At 39.7% G+C, this 21,393-nt stretch overlaps 1 pseudogene; it reads right to left on the reverse strand.

Annotated features, from left to right (window-relative positions):
- Nucleotides 1-20,221: 20,221 nt before the first annotated feature.
- On the reverse strand, nt 20,222-21,100 carry LOC100393079 (meiotic nuclear division protein 1 homolog pseudogene; annotated as a pseudogene).
- Between the last annotated feature and the right edge of the window lie 293 nt (nt 21,101-21,393).

Consider the following 21,393-nt stretch of genomic DNA (forward strand, 5'->3'; position numbering starts at 1 on the left):
ACAGGGCATCACAAGGCGAGCATTAAAAAAGTAATCGTTTGGGGTGAACTCAACCTAGTTGCATTAATAATGAGAGAACTAGTCATGAAAGGGGAAAAGAAAGAGATGTAACATAAGAGGATCAAACCCTTTTTGACTTTATCTTGGTTGGAGCTGTCCCTGGAATCTCTGTCCATGATTCTGGAGGGAGTGGTGATCTTTTGACCTGGGTGCTGAGTCCATCCTCTTTTTGCTGTTCAAACTGCAGCCTCAGTGGTTAGAAGCACTAGATAGGGTCCTTCCTAAGCCAGTTGAAGTTTTCTTCAGCTCTTAACGAGAACGTGATCGCCAGTTGATGCAGGTGTGCTGGGAACTTCAAGGGGTGGGGCCTGTACTAAAAGACCTTTAGTTCTGAGGGAAAAGAAAGTGGAAAATAGATCAAGTATACAGTTCTTGAGAAACTGATTTGTTTCAAGCATAGGAATGTCAGCAGTGGAGTGTAAATAAAGCCACCCATATAACATTTCATAGGGGATAAGCCAACATCTCTCCAAGGAGCAGTTTGGATTCCCAATAAAGTAATGGGAAGTCATCTAGTCCATGCAACCAAGTCTCTAAGACTAATTTTGTTAGGTGACTTTTTAGAGTTTAGTTCATTTTTCCACTTTTCCTGATGAAGGTGGGGGCCAAGGAGTATGATATTCCCATATTATATCCAGTACCTGGAATAATTTTTAAATGACATTAGTGAATCAACTCAGGATTGCAGCTCCCAGTGAAAGCACAGACGGTGAGTGGATGCCGCATTTCCAGAAGGATCTTTATTGCCCACAGACCAGGAGATTCCCAGGTGTAGGGCCACCAGTGCAGGTGTTTGGGCCAGGACAGCTGTTTGGGCCAGTGCAGCTGTTTTGCCTGGGCTGCAGCACAGTGGCACTCCGTACAAAATACACTGGTTTTTGTTGTCCTGTTAAACCAGCAATTGGAGATTTCGGAAGGCAGATTAGCACATTCATCTGATTAAGCGGGACTTAAACAGAAAGCCAGGCCAGGAGATTCCCGGACAGCAACGTTGTTCCAGCTGGCACAGTGGGTCACTGCATAGGAAATCACACAGATCCCGGCGCCCTTTCAGCAGGTAACTGGAACACCTGGGAGAGAGTCAACCATTCAACTTAAAAAAAAGGGGGGGACCCTGAGGCAGGGAGCCAGGTGATCAGGCTCGGCAGGTCCCACCCCCACAAAAACAAACAAAACAGCAACTGGAAATGCTCAGGGTTGAGAGTTTCACAGCAAGCACAGCTGAACCCAGGATGATACAGCTCAGTGGGGAAGGGGCGTCTACCATTACCGAGGCACTTGACCCCTATGGAGGTACTCTGCCATTGCTGACACAGCCTGCCATTGCTGAGGCAACCCGTCATAACAGAGAGAGTCTGCCACTACAGAGGCTGGCCAGCATCACCACAGCAGCTCTAACCACACCCATATAAACAAGACTGCAGGGAATTCCACACGGCAGCAGGGCAGAGCCCACGGCAGCAGGGTGGGGCCCTTGGAAGCAGGGCAAAGCCCATGGCAACAGGGCAGAGCCGACAGCACCTCAGCATAGCCACTAAAGGCAGGCAGTAATAAGACTGCTTCCTTGTTGAGCAGGACAGTGCAACAGATACTCATAAATAAAGCCCTAACTCCCCTGGACAGAGGACCTGAGAAAAAAAGGGGCTTTATGAGTTCTGCTTCAGCAGACTTAAACGTATCTGCCTAGAAGTCCTCAATGAACAGCGGAGCTCACAGCTCAGCACTTGAGCTCCTATAAAGTACAGACTGTCTCCTCAAGTATAAAGTACAGAGAGTCTCCTCAAGCAGTTCCCTGAGGAGTATATTCAGAGTCACCTCACAAAGGACTGATCAGACTAACATTTGGCAGACATCATTCAGGGACAAAGATAGCAGAAGAAGAAACTGATAGCAACCCTCATGGTTCCACAGCTGTTACAGGTGTACCACAGAAAAGCAGGGCCTGGAGTGGACTTCAGTAGTCCTACAGCAGAGGGGCTAGAGTGGTAGGAAAAAAACTAAGAAACAGAAATACTTCATCATCAACAATCTGGATGCCCACTCAGAGACCCAATCGAAAAATCAGCAATTACTCAGATGACAGGTAAATAAATCCACAAAGATGGGAAGAAACCAGTGCAAAAAGGAGGAAAACACCCAAAACCAGAACACCTCACCTCCTACAAGGGACCACAACTCCTCACCAGCAAGGGAACAAAGCTGGACAAAGAATTACTGTGATGAAGTGACAGAATCAGACTTCAGAAGATGGGTAATAAGAAACTCCCATGAGCTAAAAGAACATGTTCTAACTCAATGCAAAGAAACTAGGAACCTTGAAAAAATATTTGAGAAAAAAATAACAAGAATGGACAACATAGAGAGAAATATGAGTGAATTGATGAAGCTGAAAAACCCAACATGAGAACTTCGTGAAGCATGCACAAGTTTCAACAGCCGAATTGACCAAGCAGAAGAAAGGATATCAGAAGTCGAAGATCAACTCAATGAAATAAAATGAGAAGCTGAGATTAGAGAAAAAAGCACAAAAAGGAATGAACAAAGTCTCCAAGAAATGTGGGAATATGTGAAGAGACCTAATCTACGTTTAATAGGTGTACCAGAATGTGACAAAGAGAATGAATAACAGCTGGAAAATACTCTTCAAAATATTATCCCGAAAAACTTCCCCAACCTAGCAAGGCAGGCCAATATTCAGGTCCAGGATATACAGAGAACACCACAAAGATGTTCCACAAGAAGAGCAACCCCAAGGCACATAATCGTCAGATTCACCAGAGTTGAAATGAAGGAGAAAATACCAACGGCAGCCAGAGAGAAAGGTCGGGTCACCCACAAAGGGAAGCCCATCAGACTCACAGCAGATCTCTCAGCAGAAACCCTACAAGCCAGAAGAGAGTAAGGTCCAATATTCAACATCCTTAAAGAAAAGAACTTTCAACCCAGAATTTCATATCCAGCCAAACTGAGCTTCAAAAGTGAAGGAAAAATAAAATGCTTTGCAAACAAGCAAGTACTCAGAGATTTTGCCACCACCAAGCGGGTTTTACAAGAGCTCCTGAAAGAGGCACTACGTAGAGAAAGAAACAACCAGTACCAGCCACTCCAAAAACACACCAAATGCTAAAGAGCATGAGCAAAATGAAGAATTTCCAACAACTAACAAGTAAAAGAGCCTGCCAGCATCAAAATGGCAGTATCAAATTCACACATAACAATATTAACCCTAAATGTAAATGGGCTAAATGCACCGATCGAAAGACACAGATTGGCAAATTGGATAAAAAGCCAAAACCCATCAGTGTGCTGTATCCAGGAAACCCATCTCACATGCAAGGATACACAAAGGCTCAAAATAAAGAGATGGAGGAAGATTTACCAAGCAAATCGAGAGCAAAAGTAAAAAAAGGAGTTGCAATTCTCATCTCTGATAAAATAGACTTTAAAGCAACAAAGATCAAAAGAGACAAAGAAGGACATTACATAATGGTAAGAAAAAAAATCGATACAATAAATGCTAATGATCCTAAATATATATGGACCCAATACAGGAGCATCCAGATATATAAGGCAAGTTCTTAACGACTTACAAAGAGACTTAGACTCCCACACAATAATATTGGGAGACTTTAACACTCCACTGTCAATATTAGACAGATAAACCAGACAGAAAATTAACAAGGATATCCTGGACTTGAACTCAGACCTGGAACAAGCAAACCTGATAGACATTTACAGAACTCTCCACCCCAAATCCACAGAATATACATTCTTCTCAGCACCACATCACACCTACTCTAAAATTGACCACATAATTGGAAGTAAAGCACTCCTCAGCAAATGCAAAAGAACTGAAATCATAACAAACAGTCTCTCAGATCATAGTGTATTCAAGTTAGAACTCAGAAATCAGAAACTAACTCAGAACTGCACAGCTTCATGGAAACTGAACAACTGACTCCTGAATTTTGACTGGATAAACAATTAAATGAAGGCAGAAATAAAGAAGTACTTTGAAACCAATGATAATAAAGTCACAACATACCAGAATCTCTGGGACACATTTAAAGCAGTCTCTAGAGGAAAATATATAGCAATAAGTGCCCACATGGGAAAAGTGGAGAGATCCGAAATTGACACTCTGTCATCAAAATTGAAAGAGCTAGAAGAGCAAGATCAAAAAAACTCAAAACCTAGCAGAAGACAACTAAGATCAGAGCACACCTGAAGTAGAGAGAGACACGAAAACCCCTTCAAAAAATCAATAAATCCAAGAGCTGGTTTTTTTGAAAAGATCAACAAAATAGGCAGACCACTAGCCAGATTGATAAATAAGAAAAGAGAGAATAACCAAATAGATGCAATAAAAAATGATAAAGGGGAAATCACCACAGATTCCACAGAAATTCAAACCATCATCAGAGAATCTTACAAACAACTCTATGCACATAAACTAGTAAACCTGGAAGAAATGGATAAATTCCTGGACACTTGTGTCCTCCAAAGCCTAAACCCGGAAGAAGTCGAAACTATCAATAAACCAATACCAAGATCTGAAGTTGAGGCAGCAATTAAGAGCCTACCACACAAAAAAAGGCCAGGTCCAGATGGGTTCACAGCCAAATTCTACCAAACACACAAAGAGGAGCTGGTACCATTCCTTCTGAAACTATTCCAAATAATGCAAAAAGAGGGAATCTTTCCCAACTCAATTGATGAGACCAACATCATTCTGATACCAAAACCCAGCAGAGACTCAACAAGAAAAGAAAACCTCAGGCCAATACCCATGATAAACATAGATGCAAAATCTTCAATAAAATACTGGCAAGCCGATTGCAACAGCACATCAAAAAGCTTATCCACCATGATCAAGTAGAATTCATCCTGGGGATGCAAGGCTGGTTCAACATATGCAAGTCTATAAATGTAATTCACCACATAAACAGAACCAAAAACAAAAACCATGATTATCTCAATCGATGCAGAGAAGGCCGTTGACGAAATTCAACAGCACTTTATGTGAAAAACCCTCAATAAACTCGGTATTGATGAAATGTATCTCAAAATAATAAAAGCTATTTACGACAAACCAACAGCCAATATCATACTGAATGGGCAAAAACTGGAAGCATTCCCTTTGAAATCCGGCACTAGACAAGGATGCCCTCTCTCACCACTCCTATTCAATACAGTACTGGAAGTTCTAGCCAGAGCAATCAGGCAAGAAAAAGAAATAAAGGGTATTCAAATTGGAAAGGTGGAAACCAAATTGTCTCTATTTGCAGACGACATGATAGTATATCTATAAGACCCCATCGTCTCAGCCCAAATACTACTGAAACTGATAAGCAACTTCAGCAAAGTTTCAGGATACAAAATCAATGTGCAAAAATTACAAGCATTCCTATACACCAATAACAGACTTAAAGAGAGCCAAATTAAGAACGAACTGCCATTCACAATTGCTAAAAAGAGAATAAATTACCTAGGAATACAACTTAGAAGGAATGTAAAAAACTTATTCAAGGAAAACTACAAACCACTGCTCAACGAAATAAGAGAGGACACAAACAGATGGAGAAACATTCCATGTTCATGGTTAGGAAGAATCAATATCATGAAAATGGCCATACTGCCCAAAGTAATTTACAGACTCAATGCTATCCCCATCAAGCTACCATTGACTTTCTTCACAGAACTGGAAAAATTCACCTTGAACTTCATATGGAACCAAAAGAGAGCCCGCATAGCCAAGTCAATGCTAAGCAAAAAGAACACAGCGGAAGGCATCACACTACGGGACTTCAAACTATACTACAAGGCTACAGTAATCAAAACAGCATGGTACTGGTACCAAACAGAGATATAGACCAATGGAACAGAACAGAGGCATCGAAGTCAACACAACATAACTACAACCATACAATCTTGGATAACTCTGACAAAAACGAGCAATGGGAAAAGAATTCCCTATTTAATAAATGGTGTTGGGAAAACAGGCTAGCCATGTGGAGAAGGCAGAAACTGGACCCCTTTCTGACACCTTACGCTAAAATTAACTCCAGATGGATTAAAGACTTAAACATAAGATCTAACACCATAAAAACCCTAGAAGAAAATCTAGGCAAAACCATCCAGGACATAGGAGTAGGCAAGGACTTCATGACCAAAACACCAAAAGCATTGGCAACAAAAGCGAAAATAGACAAATGGGACCTAATCAAACTCCACAGCTTCTGCACGGCAAAAGAAACAGTCACTAGAGTGAATTGGCAACCCACAGAATGGGAAAAAATTTTTGCACTTTACCCATCTGACAAAGGGCTGATATCAAGAATTTACAAAGAACTCAAACAGATTTACAGGAAAAAAAACAAACAAGCCCATCCAAAAACGGGCAAAGGATATGAACAGACACTTTACAAAAGAAGACATACATGAGGCCAACGAACATATGAAAAAATGCTCATCATCACTGGTCATTAGGGAGATGTGAATCAAAATCACACTGAGATATTATCTCACGCCAGTTAGAATGGCGATCATTTAAAAGTCTGGAGACAACAGATGCTGGAGAGGATGTGGAGAAATAGGAACACTTTTACACTGCTGGTGGGAGTGTAAATTAGTTCAACCATTGTGAAAGACAGTGTGGTGATTCCTCAAGGCCTTAGAGACAGAAATTCCATTTGAGCCAGCAATCCCATTACTGGGTGTATATCCAAAGGACTATAAATCGTTCTACTATAAGGACACATGCACACGAATGTTCATTGCAGCACTGTTTACACTAGCAAAGACCTGGAACCAACCCAAATGCCCATCGATGATAGACTGGACTGGGAAAATGTGGCGCATATACACCATGGAATATTATGCAGCAGTCAAAAATGATGAGTTTGTGTCCTTTGTAGGGACATGGATTAATCTGGAGAACATCATTCTCAGCAAACTGACACAAGAACAGAAAATGAAATACCGCATGTTCTCACTCATAGGTGGGTGATGAACAATAAGAACACATGGATACAGGGATGGGAGCACTACACACTGGGGTCTGTTGGGGGGAATAGCGGAGGGACAGCAGGGAGGGAGTTGGGAAGGGATAGCATGGGGAGAAATGCCAGATGTGGGTGAAGGGGAGGAAGGCAGCAAATCACACTGCCTTGTGTGTACCTATGCAACTATCTTGCATGTTCTGCACATGTACCCCAAAACCTAAAATGCAATAAAAAAAGAAAGGGTATTCAAATAGGAAAGGAGGAAGCCAAATTGTCTCCATTTGCATATGACATGATTGTATATCTAGAAGATTCCATCGTCTCAGCCCAAAATCTCCTGAAACTGATAAGCGACTTCAGCAAAGTGTCAGGATACAAAATTAATGTGCAAAAATCACAAGCATTTATATACACAAATAACAGACTTAAAGAGAGCCAAATCAAGAATGAACTACCATTCACAACTGCTACAAAGAGAATGAAATACCTAGGACTACAACTAACAAGGATCGTAAAGGATCTCTTCAAGGAGAACTACAAACCACAGCTCAACGAAATAAGAGAGGACACAAACAGATAAAGAAACATTCCATGTTCATGGTTAGGAAGAATCAAAATGGCCATACTGCCCAAAGTAATTTATAGATTCAACGCTATCTCCATCAAGCTACTAATGACTTTCTTCACAGAACTGGAAAAAAACCACCTTAAACTTTATATGGAACCAAAAGAGACCCGGCATAGTCAAGTCAATTCTAAGCAAAAAGAACACAGTGGGAGGCATCACACTACTGGACTTCAAACTATACTACAAGGCTACAGTAATCAAAACAGCATGGTATTGGTACCAAAACAGAGATATAAACCAATGGAGCAGAACAGAGGCATTGGAGGCAACACAACATATCTACAACCATCTGATTTTGACAAACCTGACAAAAACAAGCAATGGGGAAAGGATTCCCTGTTTAATAAATGATATTGGGAAAACTGGCCAGCTATCTGCATAAAGCAGAAACTGGACCCCTTCCTGACATTTTACACTAAAATTAACTCCAGATGGATTTAAGACTTAAACGTAAGACCTAACACCATAAAAACTCTAGAAGAAAACCTAGGCAAAACCATTCATGACATAGGCATAGACAAGGACTTCATTACTAAAACACCAAAAGCATTCACAACAAAAGCCAAAATAGACAAATGGGATCTAATTAAACTCCAGAGCTTCTGTACAGGAAAAGAAACAATTAGAGTGAACAAGCAACCAACAGAATGGGAAGACATTTTTGCAATCTACCCATTTGACAAAGGCCTACTATCCAGAATCTACAAAAAACTAAAATATATTTACAGGAAAAGAACAAACAAACCCATTCAAAAGTGGGCAAAGGACATACACATAAACTTTTTAAAAGAAGACATACATGAGGCCAACAAACATATGAAAAAATGCTCATAATCACTGGCCATTAAAGAAATGCAAGTCAAAACCAAATTGAGATCCCATCTCATGCCAGTTAGAATGGCAATTATTATAAAATCTGGAAACAACAGCTGCTGGAGAGGATGTGGAGAAATAAGAACACTTCTACACTGTGGGTGAGGGTGTAAATTCGTTCAACCATTGTGGAAGACAGTGTGGCAATTCCTCCAGGACCCAGAAATAGAAATTCCATTTGACCCAGCAATCCCATTACTGGGTATTTATGCAGAAGATTATAAATCATTCTACTATAAAGACACATGGACACGTATGTTCATTGCAGCCCTGTGTACAAGAGCAAAGACGTGGAACCAACCCAGATGCCCATCAATGGTAGACTGAACAAGGGAAATGTGGCACATATACACCATGGAATACTATGCAGCCATAAAAAGCAATGAGTTCATGTCCTTTGTAGGGACATGGATGAATCTAGAAGCCATCATTCTCAGCAAACTGACGCAAAAACAGAAAATCAAACACCACATGTCTTCACTCATAAGTAGGAGCTGAACCATGAGAACACATGAACACATGGAAGGGAACATCACACACTGGACCTGTCAGGGGGTGGCAGACTAGGAGAGGGATAGCATTAAGAGAAATACCTAATGTAGATGATGGGTTGATGGGTACAGCAAACCACCATGGCACCTGTATACCTATGTAACAATCCTACACATTCTGCACATGTACTTCAGAGTATATTATATTAAAATATAATAATAATTTCAAAAACAACTTTTCTAACTTTCTTTCTTTCTTCCAACTAGAGAACCTTTAGGGAAAACTAGAACATATATGCAAACAAGATTGTAGGTGACAAAATATTTACAGCTACTCTAGGGCCATCTATTTGTCAGATAACCATGAGATCACACTAGGCAGGAAGGGCAAGACCTTTGAGGGTGTGATTAGGTAGGAGGACATAGCATTTGCTTTTGGTTTGAGAGGACAATGGCAGGTTACAGAAAATAGACAGAGCTATGAGAACCCAGAAAGCCCCACATACCAAGAAGGAGGGCTTATATTTACAGATTGAATTGGTGAGGTCACAGAGTCAATAACAACACCAAGCAGAAGACATGATACCGTTTCATCAGAGCAATCCCAACACCTGTATCTATTAGTCACTCAATTCTAAATAAATGTATTTGTCCATAGTGATGAGGCAACTAATGTAAATGCATGAAGTGGGTTGAGATTGGAATGTGGTAATCCCCTTCTCTTTCTGCCATGAGTAAAAGAAACCTGAGGCCCTTACAAGATACTCACTCTTGGATATTCCTGACATAAGAATTGTGTAACAAACAAATGTTTTTCTTTATAAATTACTCAGTCTCAGGTGTGACTTTATAGCAACACAAAAGAGACTAAGACACCAACTTTAAAGAAATGAATATATGAACTGCCAAACAATAAATTCTAAATAATAGTTTTAAAGAAGCTAGGTGAACAAGATAATATGGAGGAACAATTCAATATAATTAGAAAAACAATTAGTTACCAAAATTTAAAAAAAAAAAAAACTTAACAGAAAGATTAAAACTCAAAAAAAACTTACAAAAATTCTGGACCTAATAAATACAATGAAGAAAATAAAAATTCAATAGAGAGCATCTACCACAGAATTGATCAAGCAGAAGAAAGTATATGTGAACTCAAAGCCAGTCAGAGGAAAAAAAGAAATGACAAAAACTTATAAAACTTATGAGATAGCATCAAATGAGTAAGTATCCAAATTATATGATTATAAAAAGAAGAAGAAAGAGACAAAAGGCCAGAAAACATATTTAAGAAAATAAATATCCAGGTATAGGGAATACAAAAGTCTCCAATCAGATTTAATGCAAACAAGACTTCAACAAGACATATTATTCAAAAGTCAAAGACAAAGAGAGAATCCTAAAAGCAGCAAGAGAAAGAAGCATATCAAATGCAAGAGAGATCCAGTAAGAAGAGCAGTGGACTTCTCAGAAGAAAATGTCCAGGCCTGGAGAGTGTGAGATGATATATTCAAAGTACCAAAGGGGGGAAAAAAAACAAGAGTATCAACCAATAATATTTTACCCGGAAAATCTGTCTTTTAAAAATGAAAAAGAGGTAGACTTTTCCAAAAAATCAAAAGCTAAGGGAGTTCATCAACACTATACCTGTCTTACAAAAAATACTAAAGGAAGTTCTTCAAGCTGAATAAAAATGAGGGAAATTAGCAACATGAAGACCCATGAAAGTGCAAAAGTTACTAATAAAAAGTAAGAATAGTCAAATTCAGAATACTCTAATACTGTAACAATGGTGAAATTTTTATATATCTTTTATATCTTTGGTATGTAAATTTTTATATCTTTAGTATAATCATTGAAGACAAATTTTGTTATATCTTTAATATGATAGTTGAAAGATAAATGAATAAAGTAATAGCTGCGATAATTTCTTAAGAGTACACAATGTAAAAATCAAAAACATAAAACATATTTAGCAGTGGAGTGAAAGTCTTTTTTTTGTCCAAAGTCGCATTGTTGTCAGCTTGAAAGCAGACTATTATAACTATTGGGTACTTTATATAAGCCTCTTGGTAATTACAAAGCAAATACCCATAATAGATACCCCAAAAATAAAAAGTAAGAAATCAGAACCAATGCAGTGGTACATAACTGTAGTTTCAGCTACTTGGGAGGCCAAGGCAGGAGGATCAATTGAGTCTAGGAGTTTGAGGCTATAGCATACTATGATCATGCCTGTAAACAGCTACTGTACTCCAGCCTGAGACCCCATCTCTATTTTTAAAAAGAGTAAGAAATGAAAGCATACCGCTAGAGACAATCTAATGCCAAAAGAAGACAGCCAGCAAGAAAGTAACAAAAGATCTACAAAACAACTAGCAAATAATTAACAAAATGTCAGTAATAAGACCTTACTTATTAATAATTGCCTTGAATGTAAATGGATTAAATTATGTAATCAAAAGACAGAGTGGCTGAATAGATTAGAAAACAGGACTCAGCTACACACTGACTACGAGTGACTCACTTTAATATTAGGGACACACAAAGACTGAAAGTAAAGTGCTGGGAAAAGTTAATCCATGCAAATGGAAACTAAAACAGAGCAGAGGTAGCTATACTTGCATTAGACAAATAAACTTTAAATTTAAAACTGTAAAAGGGCCGATGCAGTGGCTCATGCCTATAATCCCAGTACTTTGGGAGGCTGAGGTGGGCGGGTCACCTGAGGTCAGGAGTTTGAGACCAGCCAGGCCAACATGGCAAAACTCCGTATCTACTAAAAATGCAAAAATTAGCCAAGCGCGGTAGCAGGTACCTGTAATCCAAGCTACTTAGGAGGCTGAGGCAGAAGAATCGCTTGAATCCAGGAGGCAGAGGTTGCAGTGAGCCGAGATTACACCACTGCACTCCAGCCTGGGTGATACAGCCAGACCATGTCTCAAAAAAAGAAAAAAAAAAAACTGTAAAAGAGAAAAAAGAAGGTCATTATATAATACTAAAGGGGTCAATTCATCAAGAGGATACAATTGTAAATCTATGTATTAAACATGTAAAGTAAACATTAATAGATCTGAAAGGAGAGATAGAACATAATACAGTAAATAGCAGGGGACTTAAATACTCAACTTTCAGCAATTGTCTATTCAAACCAAAAAATAAGAAAATATCAGATTAAACTACATTTAATAGACATATACAAAGCATTCTATCTAACAGCAGCAGGGTAAATATTTTATCTAGCACACATAAAACATTCTCCAGCATTGATCATATGTTAGGTCACAAAACTAGTTTTAACAAATTTAGGAAGACTAAAATTACATCAAGTGTCTTTTCCAAGCATAATACTATTAAATAGAAATCAGCAGAAAAGATGGCGCTGTAGGACCAACTCAGGATTACAGCTCCCAGGCAATCCGCAGAGGGTGAGTGGACATCGCATTTCCATACGGATCTTTATTGTCCACAAACTAGGAGACTGCCAGGTATAAGAGCCCCATGGGCCATGCAGCAGTTTGGGCCGGTGTGGCTGTTTAAGCCGGCACGGCTGTTTGGGCTGAGGCCAAAGTGCAACGACACTCCATACAAAATATCCTGGCTTGGTTGCCCTGTTACACCAGCAATTGAAGATTTCGGAAGGCAGATTAGCACATTCATCTGATTAAACAAGAATTAAACAGAAAGCCAGCCCAGGAGATTCCCAGGCAGCAACGTGGTTTGAGCCAGCGCAGTGGGTTTGAGCTGGCACAGATCCCAGCGCCCTTGCAGCAGGCGACTGGAACACCTGGGAGAGAGTCAACCACTCAACTTAAAAGAAAAAAAAAAAAGGGCTCTGAGGCAGGCAGCCAGGTGATCAGGCTCGGCAGGTCCCACCCCCACAAAAACAAACAAAATAGCAATTGGAAACCCTAGGGGTTGAGAGTTTCATGGCAAGCATAGCAGAACCCAGGAAAGGGCAGCTCGGAGGGGGAGGGGGGCCCACCAATACCGAGGCACTTGACCCCTACAGAGCTACACTGCCATTGCTGATACAGCCTGCCATTGCCAAGGCAACCCACTGTCGCCCAGGAAACCCACAATAACAGAGAGAGTCCACCACTACAGAGGCGAGCACACCCATATAAACAGGACTACAGGGAATTACACACGGCAGCAGGGTGGGCCCACAGCAACAGGGTGGAGCCCATGGGAGCAGGGCGGAGCCCACGGCAACAAGGCAGAGCCCACAGCAACAGGGCGGAGCCCACGGCAGCTCAGCATAGCCATTGCAGGCAAGCAGTGATTAGACTGCCCCCTTGCTGGGCAGGACAGTGCAACGGATACTCATAAATGGAGCCCTAACTCCCCAGGACAGAGCAACTGAGGGAAAAAAAGGGGCTTTATGAGTTCTGCTGCAGCAAACTTAAACGTTCCTGCCTAGCAGCCCTGAATGAACAACGGAGCTCACAACTCAGCACTTGAGCTCCTCTAAAGTACAGACAGTCTCCTCAAGCAGCTCCCTCACCCCTGTATATCCAAAGAGTCACCTCACAAAGGACTAATCAGACTGACATTTAGTGGGCATCATTCAGAGACAAAGACAGCAGAAGAAGAATCTGGTAGCAACCCTCACGGTTCCGCAGTGGCTACAGGAACTCCCCAGGCAAGCAGGGCCTGGAGTGGACCTCAGCAGTTGTACAGCAGTGGGGCCAGACTGTTAGAAGGAAAACTAAGAAAAAGAAAAACTTCATCATCAACAACCTGGACGTCCACTCTGAGACCCAATCGGAAAATGAGCAACCACTCAGGCGACAGGTGGATAAATCCACAAAGATGGGAAGAAACCAGCACGAAAAGGATAAAAACACCCAAAACCAGAACACCTCATCTCCTACAAAGGGCCAAAACTCCTCATCAGCAAGGGAACAAAGCTGGACGGAGAATGAGTGTGATGAAATGACGGATTCAGACATCAGGGGATGGGTAATGAGAAACTCCCGTGAACTAAAAGAACATTTTCTAACTCAATGCAAAGAAACGAAGAACCTTGAAAAAAGATTTGGAAAAAGATTTGAGGAAATGATAACAAGAATGGACAACATAGAAAGGAATATGAGTGAATTGAAGGAGCTGAAAAACAACACGAGAACTTCATGAAGCATGCACAAGTTTCAACAGCCAAATTGACCAAGCAGAAGAAAGGATATCAGAAGTCGAAGATCAACTCAATGAAATAAAATGAGAAGCCAAGATTTTTTAAAAAGCGCAAAAAGGAATGAACAAAGTCTCGAAGAAATAAGGGACTATGTGAAGAGACCTAATCTACATTTGATAGGTGAACCTGAATGTGACGAAGAGAATGAATCCAAGCTGGAAAATACTCTTCAGGATAATACCCAGGAAAATTGCACCAACGTAGCAAGGCAGGCCGATATTCAAGTCCAAGAAATACAGAGAACATCACAAAGATATTCCGCAAAAAGAGCAACCCCAAGGCACATAATCGTCAGATTCACCAGGGTTGAAATGAAGGACAAAAGGCTAAGAGCAACCAGAGAGAAAGGTCAGGTCACCCACAAAGGGAAGCCCATCAGACTCACAGCAGAACTCTCAGCAGCAACCCTACAAGCCAGAAGAGAGCGGGGGCCAATATTCAACATCATTAAAGAAAAGAACTTTCAACCCATAATTTCTTATCCAGCCAAACTGAGCTTCATAAGTGAAGGAAAAATAAAATCCTTTGCGAACAAGCAAGTACTCAGAGATTTTGTCACCACCAGGCCTGCTTTATGAGAGCTGCTGAAAGAGGCACTCCACATAAAAAGGAACAACCAGTACCAGCCATTCCAAAAACATATCATATGCTAAAGAGCATCAACAAAAGGAATAATCTGCATCAACTAATGGGCAAAACAGCCAGCTAGCATCAAAATGGCAGTATCAAATTCACACATAACAATATTAATCCTAAATGTAAATGGGCTAAATGCACCAATCAAAAGACACAGACTGTCAAATTGAATAAAAAGCCAAAACCCCTTGGTGTGCTGTATCCAGGAAACCCATCTCACATGCAAGGATACACAAAGGCTCAAAATAAAGAGATGGAGGAAGATTTACCAAGCAAATGGAGAGCAAAAAAAACCAGGAGTTGCAGTTCTCGTCTCTGAAAAAATAGACTTTAAAACAACAAAGATCAGAAGAGACAAAGAAGGACATTACATAATGGTAAAAAAAAATCGATACAATAAGTGCCAATGATCCTAAATATATATAGACCCAATACAGGAGCATCCAGATATGTAAGGCAAGTTCTTAACGACTTACAAAGAGACTTAGACTCCCACACAGTAATATTGGGAGACTTTAACACTCCACTGTCAATATTAGACAGATAAACCAGACAGAAAATTAACAAGGATATCCTGGACTTGAACTCAGACCTGGAACAAGCAAACCTGATAGACATTTACAGAACTCTCCACCCCAAATCCACAGAATATACATTCTTCTCAGCACCACATCACACCTACTCTAAAATTGACCACATAATTGGAAGTAAAGCACTGCTCAACAAATGCAAAACAACTGAAATCATAACAAACAGCCTCTCAGACCATAATGCAATCAAGTTAGAACTCAGAATTCAGAAACCGACCCAGAAGGGCACAGCTTCATGGAAACTGAACAACTGGCTCCTGAATGTTGACTGGGTAAACAACGAAATGAAGGCAGAAATAAAGAAGTTCTTCGAAACCAATGAGAACGAAGACACAACGTGCCAGAACCTCTGGGACACATTTAAAGCAGTCTCCAGAGGAAAATATATAGAAATAAGTGCCCATATGAGAAGAGCGGAGAGATCCGAAATTGACACCCTATCATCAAAATTGAAAGAGCTAGAAGAGCAAGATCAAAAAAACTCAAAACCTAGCAGAAGACAAGAAATAACTAAGATCAGAGCAGAACTGAAGGAGATAGAGACACAAAAAACCCTTCAAAAAATCAATAAATCCAAGAGCTGGTTTTTTGAAAAGATCAACACAATAGACAGACCACTAGCCAGACTGATAAAAAAGAAAAGAGAGAATAACCAAATAGATGCAATATAAAAGAATAAAACGGAAATCACCACAGATCCCAAAGAAATTTAAACCATCATCAGATAATCTTACAAACAACTCTATGCACATAAACTAGTAAACCTGGAAGAAATGGATAAATTCCTGGACACTTGTGTCCTCCAAAGCCTAAACCGGGAGGAAGCCAAAACTATGAACAGACCAATAGCAAGGTCTGAAGTTAAGGCAGCAATTAAGAGCCTAACGCACAAAGAAAGCCCAGGTCCAGATGGGTTCACAGCCGAATTCTACCAGACAAGCAAAGAGGAGCTGGTACCATTCCTTCTGAAACTATTCCAAATAATCCAAAAAGAGGGAATCCTTCCCAAATCATTTTATGAGACCAACATCATCCTGATACCAAAACCAGGCAGAGACTCAACAAGAAAAGAAAACTTCAGGCCGTATCCATGATGAACATAGTCACAAAAATCTTCAATAAAATACTGGCAAGCCGATTGCAACAACACATCAAAAAGATTATCCATCATGATCAAGTAGGATTCATCCCGGGGATGCAAGGCTGGTTCAACATACACAAGTCCATAAACGTAATTCACCACATAAACAAAACCAAAAACAAATACCACATGATTATCTCAATTGATGCAGGGAAGGCCTTTGCCAAAATTCAACAGCCCTTTATGCTAAAAACCCTCAATAAACTCGGTATTGATGGAACGTATCTCAAAATAATAAAAACTATTTATGACAAACCAACAGCCAATATCATACTGAATGGGCAAAAACTGGAAGTATTTTCTTTGAAATCAGGCACTAGACAAGAATGCCCTCTCTCACCACTCCTATTCAATATAGTACTGGAAGTTCTAGCCAGAGCAATCAGGCAAGAGAAAGAAATAAAGGGTATTCAAATTGGAAAGGTGGAAGCCAAATTGTCTCTATTTGCAGACGACATGATAGTATACCTAGAAGACCCCATCATCTCAGCCCAAAAACTCCTGAAACTGATACGCAACTTCAGCAAAGTCTCAGGATATAAAAATCAATGTGCAAAAATCACAAGCATTCCTATACACCAATAAGAGACTTAAAGAGAGCCAAATTAAGAACAAACTGCCCTTCACAATTGCTACAAAGAGAATAAAATACATAGGAATACAACTTACATGGAATGTAAGGGACCTCTTCAAGGAAAACTACAAACCACTGCTCAACGAAATCAGAGAGGACACAAACAGATGGAGAAACATTCCATGTTCATGGTTAGGAAGAATCAATATCGTGAAAATGGCCATACTGCCCAAAGTAATTTACAGACTCAACACTATCCCCATCAATCTACCATTGATTTTCTTCACAGAACTGGAAAAATCCACCATGAACTTCATATGGAACCAAAAGAGAGCCCGCATAGCCAAGTCAATTCTAAGCAAAAAGAACACAGCAGGAGACATCAGACTACCAGACTTCAAACTATACTACAAGGCTACAGTAATCAAAACCACATGGTACTGATACCAAAACAGAGATATAGACCAATGAAACAGGACAGAGGCATCGGAGTCAACACAACATATCTACAACCATACAATCTTGGATAAACCTGACAAAAACAAGCAATGGGGAAAGGACTCCCTATTTAATAAATGGTGTTGGGAAAACTGGCTAGCCATGTGCAGAAAGCAGAAACTGGACCCCTTCCTGACACCTTACACTAAAATTAACTCCAGATGGATTAAGGACTTAAATGTAAGACCCAGCACCATAAAAACCCTAGAAGAAAATCTAGGCAAAACCATTCAGGACATAGGAGTAGGCGAGGACTTCATCATTAAAACACCAAAAGCATTGGCAACCAAAGCCAAAATAGACAAGTGGGACCTAATCAAACTCCACAGCTTCTGCACGGCAAAAGTCACTAGAGTGAATTGGCGACCAACAGAATGGGAAAAAATCTTTGCAGTTTACCATCTGACAAAGGGCTGATATCCAGAATTTACAAAGAACTCAAACAGATTTACAGGAAAAAAACAAACAAGGCCATTCCAAAATGGGCAAAGGATATGAACAGACACTTTACAAAAGAAGACATACATGAGGCCAACAATCATATGAAAAAATGCTCATCATCACTGGTCATTAGAGAGATGCAAATCAAAACCACATTGAGATACCATCTCATGACAGTTAGAATGGCGATCATCAAAAAATCTGGAGACAACAGATGCTGGAGAGGATGTGGAGAAATAGGAACACTTTTACACTGCTGGTGGGAGTGTAAATTAGTTCAACCATTGTGGAAGACAGTGTGGTGATTCCTCAAGGACCTAGAAATAGAAATTCCATTTGACCCAACAATCCCATTACTGGGTATATATCCAAAGGACTATAAATCGGTCTACTATAAGGACACATGCACACAAATGTTCATTGCAGCACTGTTTACGCTAGAAAAGACCTGGAACCAACCCAAATGCCCATTGATGATAGACTGGACTGGGAAAATGTGGCACATATACACCATGGAATATTATGCAGCAATCAAAAATGATGAGTTCATGTCCTTTGTAGGGACATGGATGAACCTGGAGAACATCATTCTCAGGAAACTGACACAAGAACAGAAAATGAAATATTCTCACTCATAGGCCGTTGATGAACAGTGAGAACACATGGACACAGGGAAGGGAGCACTACACACAATGGGATCTATTGGGGGGAATAGGGGAGGGACAGCAGCAGGGTAGCTGGGGAGGGATAGCATGGGGAGAAATGCCAAAAATGGGTGAAGGGGAGGAAGGCAGCAAAACACACTGCCGCGTGTGTACCTATGCAACTATCTTGTATGTTCTGCACATGTACCCCAAACCCTAAAATGCAATTAAAAAAAAGAAATCAGTAACAAAAACATTGAAAAAAATCACAAATATATGGAAAGTAATCAAATTTTCCTGAAGAACAAATGGATCAAAGAAAAAAATTAAAAGGTAAATCAAAAAGTATTTTGAGACAAAGGAAAATGGAAATAACATATCAAAGCTTATAGGATGCAACAAATGTAGTTTTATGAGGGAAGTTTATAGCATTAAACATCTACATTAAAAAAAAATCTCCAATAAGGAACCTAATGTTATAACTCAAGGAACTAGAAAAAGAAGAACAAACTAAACCTAAATCTAAGTACAAAAAGGAAATAATAAATATCAGAGCAGAAGTAAACCAGAGACTAGAAAAGCAAAACAAAAGATTGAAAAAACTAAGAGTTTGTGTTTTAAAAAAATAAACAATATTGACAAACATTTACCTAGACTAAGAAAAGCAAGAGCTCACATAAATTAAATTAGGTATGAAAAAGGAGGCATTACAACTAATGTCCCATAAATACTAGGGACCATAAGGTACTACTATAACCAATTACATACCAAAAAATTGAACGACCTAGAAGAAATGAATGCATTCCTAGAAATGTGCAGCCAATAAAGGCTGAATCAAGAAGAAATAGAAAAACTGAACAGACTAATAATGAGTAAAAAAAACTGAATCAATAATAAAATATCTTCTCTCAATGAAAATTCCGGAACCAGAGAGCTTCATGGTGAAACACTACCAAACATTTAAAGAACAAGAAAACTAACACAGTTCTCTTCAAACTCTTCCAAAAAGTGGAAGTGGAGGGAAAATTTTCACTCATTTTGCAATGTCAGCATCACACTGATGCAAAGCCAAAACGAAAAAAACTACAAGAAAAGAAAATTACAGGCCAATATCCCTGATGAACATAGATGCAAACATCCTCAACAAAACACTAGCACATTGAATACAATAACACATTAATCAGATCATTCACCATAATTAAGGGGGGTTTATCCCTGGGATGCAAGGATGGTTGAACATATTCAAGTTAACAATGTGATACATAATAATAACCGAATGAAAGACAAAAACTATATGATCATCTCAACATGCACAGTGAAAACACTGGACAAAATCTAATGTATTTTCATGAGAAGAACTATCAGTAAATTAGATATAGAAAAATGTACTTCAACACATTAGAGGCCACATATGAAAACCTGCATTTAACATCATGATGGGTTTTTTTTTTTTTTGCATTTTACACTTTAACATTAATAAAAGAGTACATACAGTTATAGGCAAATGACAATTCAGTACACTTTAGATAATAGTTTAAAATTTACATTCTTCACCGCCATAGAATATTTTAGTCTATGTAGTCAAAGTCTTCTGGAATTCCAAAAGTTTTATCAATTTTATTTTCTTCAAACCCAAATTCTCTTTTGGCCCAAGATTTTATTGCAAATACGTTATCAGTCCATCTGTTAGCAGCTTCTTTGGCTACTTTATTTGCTTGGCGTATTTCTTCCACGACTTGTGGGTCACATCTTTGTATTTTTCTACTTCTGCCTTTAGCTGTTCCCTTTGGTCTCAAAGTGAAGAAAGTTCTTTTGCTAGCGTTTCGCTCTTCCGTTTTGCTAGCGTTTCGCTCTTCCGTTTCACATCTGCCAATTTTAGCTTTTTCAATGCTTTTCTGTAGGCTTGCATGCTTTTGGCTTCCCTCAGACAACTGAGATTCCAGAGCCTCCAACTTACGTTTCCTTGCATGAATAGCTTTACTTGGAAAAGCCCAATAATAATTAGAAGTTCCGATCCTCTCACAGTCAACCATAAGCTTTGAAGTCACTTCTTTTACTGACATAGAAGTAACGCCTTTCTCTTTGGGAGCGATCTTCTCCAAGTCTTTTAACTGAAATACATCTTTTGTTTCAAAAAATATTTCCATCATGCGAGTTCTCTTTTCTTCTGCACTCAATCCTTTCTTCTTTGACATGGCGCCGGCGCGGGGGCTTCAGCTGGCAGGGCCATCATGATGTTTTTAATGGTAAAAAGTTGAAAGTTTGTCCTCTAAGATAGGGAATTCAAGAATGACCACTCTCAGCACTTAATTCAAGATAGTTGTAAAAGTTTAGCCAGAGCAATGAGGCAAGAGAAATAAATAGCATTCAAATAGAAAAAGAAGCGAAACCGTTTCTGTTTGCTGATGACATTACCTAACACACAGAACATCCTCAAAGGGCCAGGCGTAGTGGCTCATACCTGTAATCTCAGCACTTTGGGAGGCCAAGACGGGAGGATCACTTGAGGCCAGGAGCTCAAAACCAGCCTGGGAAACATGGTAAAACCCTGTTGCTACTAAAATGACAAGAATTAGCTGGGTGCGGTGGCACATGCCTATAATCCCAGCTGCTCCA

Source organism: Callithrix jacchus, chromosome 9 (assembly GCF_049354715.1).
Source record: "Callithrix jacchus isolate 240 chromosome 9, calJac240_pri, whole genome shotgun sequence".
Taxonomy (NCBI): domain Eukaryota; kingdom Metazoa; phylum Chordata; class Mammalia; order Primates; family Cebidae; genus Callithrix; species Callithrix jacchus.